The sequence below is a fragment of the Pyxicephalus adspersus genome, chromosome 1, assembly GCF_032062135.1.
Source record: "Pyxicephalus adspersus chromosome 1, UCB_Pads_2.0, whole genome shotgun sequence".
NCBI classification, from domain to species: domain Eukaryota; kingdom Metazoa; phylum Chordata; class Amphibia; order Anura; family Pyxicephalidae; genus Pyxicephalus; species Pyxicephalus adspersus.
Genome location: NC_092858.1, coordinates 100,016,418 through 100,022,817, shown reverse-complemented (window position 1 = coordinate 100,022,817; position 6,400 = coordinate 100,016,418).

The window sequence follows — 6,400 nt, the reverse complement described above, 5'->3', positions numbered from 1 at the left end:
TGTTTAGTGGTATACAAGCCCTGGCTGCGGATGTTTCACCACCGTTTTTTTATGAAACTTGGGGGGTAGGGAGCTATATGGCAGAATAAATAAACCATTATCATCAGGGACAGTATAATCCTGAGTCTTAATATGTGCCAAACTGTAAATTTAGTGCCTATATCTTCTTTGCAGGACTTCATTAATTGGCACATTCCTACAGAAATACAATTGTCACTATTAAACATTTCTTCGCTCATTCATTCAATAATTACTCTAAGCTGGGCTTGTATTTCCCATATGTTTTAACCATACCTAAATAAAATCCTCAACAGATGAACATGGTACATTTGTTTTATATATTTTTCAGCATCTTTTCCCCATGACTGTGAACAGATGCTGTGAGCATAAAAATTGTCTGTGGAATGCATGTGGCTCTGAGTCACCTGCCTATAGCTGACAGCACTACTGCTTTAGGCAGCCAGTATTACACTAATAAAATCATTTCTAGTCAGCTAAACACATGTGAAAGCTGCAGCATGTTACATTTGTTTGATGTGCCAGAAACAAATAAATATATAGATTTTTTTTTACAGTATAGTCAAGAATCATCTTATCAATCAATCAATTTAAAATGATTTTCCTTGAGTTCAGTTTTTGCTTAGGTGCTAAAATCATCTAAATATTCACAATATTCAGATATAAATATATTTGTTGATTACAGTTAAAAAAAATATCTTCTTAACTTGTCAGCTGCTTGTTAAATTTAACTGAAACTTTTGAAGCATACTTTCAGCTGAGCGGCAATACATATTGTATACATTTTCTTTGTGAAAAGATCTGTAATTCTATGTAGGCACTCATATGATTCACACTCCTGTGTTTTATGGCCTGGCTGTCTAGTGTGATATTTATTATTTGCAACTGGTGTCACCTGACTGCTCAAAGGATTATATATAATCAATGACAACACTGCAGTTCCTCCTTGTACCTCCCACCTTCTGTATAATGATTATACAACTCCTATAACAAAAAGCAAACTGTATGTAAGAATATGGGAGAGAGAACTGTCTATATTCTTGTAATATTGTAAGCATTTTAAAATGCTATCCCAAGAATATGGGATAGAAAATGAATTGGCTATGCCAACTGAAGAAGTACATAAACAGAAAAAATTCCTCCAACACACACTCAGAACATCATGTAATAAAACACATGTGTGCTTTTTTTCAGCAAAAGTGCCCACAAAGCTGATAAAGATCTAAACTTTGGCTGTGGTATTTTCAGTGCTGGAATGCTAAGACTTGCAAACCCGAAAGTATTTGCTCCAACATAGTGATTTTCAGTTTTTCATTTCAAGAAGAACTTTACAGCAAAGCTACTGTCACAGGTGGTGTTAGGGACAATATAATGGTAAATGTAATCCTAAGGCACTGTTTTCTATTCTAAAGTGAATGTGTAAGTTCTTAAATAAAAAATGCTTCCTGGATATGATCTTTAAGTGTTGATCTAAAGCTGAAAGGCATGCAAGAGAAAGGGGATGACCGGATTGTTAGCATGCTTTTCTTGCAAAATCTATTCTGCTTTAAACAGCTCATCATTTAAATCTGAACAGATAGGAGCACGCTAAATAATGTAAAATCAATTACCATCATCATTCAGTGGAACCTTTTACAAATTTGGCTCAAAATTGTGTCAAAGGTACCTGTAAAAAAACTGTGACTGTGTTCTAAATTATCTTATAATCTTTCGTTTACTCAGAGATGATCAAAATGTCAATGGATTATGCAAACTTGCTTTGTTAAAATTTTAGGTGAATATTCCCCTTCTGTGCCAGTAACAGCATATTCAATTTTCTGAAATGGGAAATATCTTCCATTGCATTTTTAATAAAAATTAGTACAACTAAACAAGAGGACTTTTGAGATAATTGGAAGTGGAATGACCACATCACAGTGAACATAAATTATTTTCCTGCTTTTGTAAAATTTCTTGCCTTCTCTGTAACATCCTCCTCTATGATCTTCTATTATCCTGACTCTCTACCTTACGATCCATTATGAATGCTGCAGCCAGATTTATTCAATTTTTCCCACCACTCCTCTTCTGTTGCCTCTCTTTGTAGTTCTCATCATTGGGTTTCATTTGACTTCAGAATCAAATTCAAGCTCCTGTGCTTTGCCTTCTAATTCCTCCACAATTCTTGTCCCACTTACATTTCTGACCTGAAAAATACACCCCTAGCCGCTCTCTTCGCTCCTCCAATGACCTACTGATGGCTTACTCTTTATAACCTTGTCACATGCACGGCTCCAAGACTTTTCTTGAGCTGCCCCGACTCTCTGAAGTTCTCTTCTTCATCTTCTTCGGCTTGCTACTTTCCACTTATTTAAGGCCACTCAAAACCCATCTTTTCAAACTTACCTACACGTTTTCTTTTGTCTCTTAACCTCCCTGGCGGTCTAATTATGTAAGTATTTTTATGCCACATGTGGTACATTGTTTTGCATAAAAAATTATTTTACACTGTAGGCCTACAATTCATAAGCATAACTCACTGAAATATGTCCAATATTTAATGAATTTATTGTTAAACTTTAAATAAAAAAACACAAACATCTGTTAAAACAAGGGTGAATAAAAATACTGAATATATATATATATATATATATATATATATATATATATAATTATTACTTTGTAATGGATTCAATAGTTATTTTGTGTTGAATCCAATACAAAATAATTTAAATTTCCCTCTGTGCTCCCGCGCGCACCGACACATGCACTGACGTCACAGGGAACTCCCGGGTAGTGTCACACTTACCTGTTCCTCACTAAAACACAGGCATCTCTCTCCTGCGCATGCTTGCAGTTCTGTCGCTGAGCGTGGCTCTGTTTCCAAGCTTTATCAACTCTGTCCATGCCACTGGCCAATCAGAAAATAGCCTCTTGATCAGCCCTGGCTATTTAGTTAGCTCATGGACTGCACTGTGTTCGTGCAATGTGTCTCGAGCCCCTAGTTCTGTTGAGCTAGTCCCCATACACCTGCTGCTTAATTAACCCCTCATTGTCTATTCTGTTGGTTCCCAGTCAACTTCCATGTTCTGTTCCAGTGTTCCTGTCTGTCTGTGGATATCCCTGCTTCTCCTATGCCTCATGTTGCTTCCAGTGTCTCCTGTGTTCCTTGTGCCCGCAGTGGCCCCTGTGTCACTAGTGTCTGTCTCCTGGATCCCTGGCAATTGACCCCTGGCGTGTGACCTGACCTCTCTTGCTTGCTGCCTGTCTCGACCCCGGCTTTCCTCGACTATCCACCTGCCTTATTTAGTACCGTGTTTTGCCCACCTTGGCACCCAACCAGCAGCGCAACATGCTCAACATCAGAGGCTCTGGAGAAAACCTGGTTATGGCTTAGACTCTGTGCCCTGGCCCTTCTTAGGGCTCACACCACCTCCATACAAGCCGCAGCCCCCCCCTAGTGGTCCTGTCTCTCTGTGCGTGACAGGCAGGACATTGGGGGACACTGATGGGACCAGGTAAGTGTTTTTATGTTTTTAGCTTTCAGGATGTTATTTTTACCCCGAGCCACACTCAGGATTACCGCTCAGGGGGTTAAAACCCTCACTACTTACCCACCATTCAATATGCCTCCCTTCTATTGTGTGCTGCTTCCCCACCTTTTAGAGTGTAAGCTCCTCCTAAAATAAATAAATACTAAATAAATAAATAACAAAAATAAATACTGTTGATACTGTTCAGCATGTTCACCAGTACAGAGAATTTTCCCGTTCAAAGAACAAGACATGCAAATGTATGCCATATTCAGTTCAATTACTACCATCGAGTTTTTTTCCACACACCAGCAAAATCAATGCATGTGAAAATCTTATGTAGGGTATGTAACATGTCTTTGGTGCATGGCTAGCAACGGTGCCATTTTCTGCTATCACTATTTTGGGATAGAGCCTGGAGTGCATCTGGGAACAAGCTTTTGGGAAAAGTGCATTTGGGAGAAAGTACTTTGTAAAAAGTGTTGAGAATAGTATGAGACTGTTCAGCAGAAGAAATCACAGCAATTTTCAGTTATACTCAAGCACATTTTTTGCCGTTTTTTTTTAACATATTTGTAAATAGCAAATGGAACAAGAAATACAGATTCAGTCTGCCCCATATTGATCAAGGTTCCTAAAAAAGTGATTGTTTAGTGAAAATAGTCATTCAATTTCAGTCATAGTCATTCTGAACCCTTTTCAAAACAAAAACAAATTTCACACGTTAGGGAGTATTTTGTGAGCACAATGACGACATACTGTGTACATACTGTATGAGTGAGTGAAAATAATCTGCAATTAATATGTTCCCGGTGCACTTTTAGGCTGCATGATGCCAACTATTATATAAGAGCATCCAGCTGTTGTAGACACACCCATGATCTTCTGGTTTACAAGGCAGGGTTGGCATTTAGGAGGGGCAAACTAGGCGATTTCCAAGGGCCTCTGAGTTCTTTGTTGCTGTTTAGCAAAGTATGCTACATGCACATTCATCTACATGGCTGTCTACTACTGTAAATCTGTGTTTTCAGCACTGCACACCAGCCTAATAATTTAGCTTGCATAAAACAATCCTTCACTCAATCACCATCTTACAAACATTTTCCAAACAGTGTACTGAATATATTGTTAGAATATTCCTTTCTGCTTTTCTGAAAATCAATTTAAAAAATATATTGTACTATCCAGATTTTCTAGTGGGTTATCCTCCCTAAAATCCTCATAGCATGATGTTTCTCACATCTCCTATTCAATTGTCTACTGTTACATTTGTATGCTTTGTTTTGTTCCAAATTCTTGTTTGTTTAGTGCTTTAAAACTTTCCATCTCTCTGCACATCTCATGGCTTCATAGTCTCCAAATGGTTATTTACCCATCTAATTTCTGGAACATTCAAGATTTTTCCAGCACAAGTGGATTCAATATTTAAAGCTATAGTCTCTCTCTATCTTTATTAAGGAGATTTTGTAACCACTTCTATATTCCCTCTGTTTATAATATATTCCCTCTATCACTTGAGGATACATTTCCCCCAAACAGGGAGAGTGATTCTTTGGTTTCCACTTGAGCAGTAGTCATCTCTGTATTGTCCAAGTTACCTGCTTAATGTTTTGTGTTTGTTTATGGGAAATTCACCTTCCCTGCGAACCCCAGTGGGTCCTATAGAATTTACATGTGCTACTATTGGGGTCTTTGATTTGATTTCACCTAACTCAGGCCTTTAAACTTACAGTCTCAAATTACCAATACTAATTTATACCTACTTACCAATATTAAAATATTTTTATACTATATATTTATATATTTGATTGTGTTAACTTGCTTGATGAGCGTTTCACACTATTAATAAGGATTAGGAGCAACAAACATGGCTTTTATTGCTGGCAAGGGTGGACCAACCTAAAGCAGTATGATGTTTTTTTTATGTACCTTCAATGTTGTTTGAGTGTCTTACCTAACTTATTGAGTGGTTTCCATCAATAACAGTAAATATGAGCTGCATGTAATGTACCTGTCTATGATGGCAGGAAAGCATGGACCAACCAGAGGCAGTATTGTAGTTTTGCCTAATTGGTAGGCATTATGTCTTCTCATGGCTGTCCCTCTTTACAAAAGTCTAAAGTTGTGATGTAAAAAATATAGTATACTGTATTTTATGATGGCTGTCTAGCCTAACTAGAACATGTGTTGGGTTTTTACTGTTATTTAGTTCTTTTTCAGAGAAATTTCCCCACAATTCCTTCCCAGCTGACATCTGTTTTCCAGATGGGGAATGAATGGAACTTTTCAAAAGCAACCAACATAGTCTTAATAAAAATTCTTTTTAGTAAATTAGGGGAATGCTAAAAAAATTCTAGATTTTGATTCCTAATGCAGATTTTCCCTCAGTTCCTGTCTGGTTTGAAGGTTTTAGGGGGAAATTCACACAGTTTCTTTTTCCATTTTATTTTGTTTTCAAGGAATTGAAAGCCATTAAAATGCCTACTATTGCCTGCTCATTTTTTTTCAAAATATAGACAAAAAAGAAATGCCATGTGTGCAAACTTAAGCACACCCTATGATTCAATATTTTGTAGAATTCCTCAGCTGCAATAACTTGAAGTGACTGTTTTTTTTTTTGTTTGTATGTATGTTTTGTATGTATATGTATGTATCAAATTTTGGTGGATGAACATTGCTTCAATTTGTTAAGATTTGTGGGCATTTGTATATGCACAGCTCTCTTAACGCCCCTCCACAGCATTTTATTCAGGTTTAGGTCTCCATTTTGTCTAAGGCATTGCCTTTGTCTAAGCCATTTTTTTTTCAACCATCTTGGTATAGATTGCTGGTGTGTTTGGGATCATTGTCCTGTTGCATAACCTAATTTC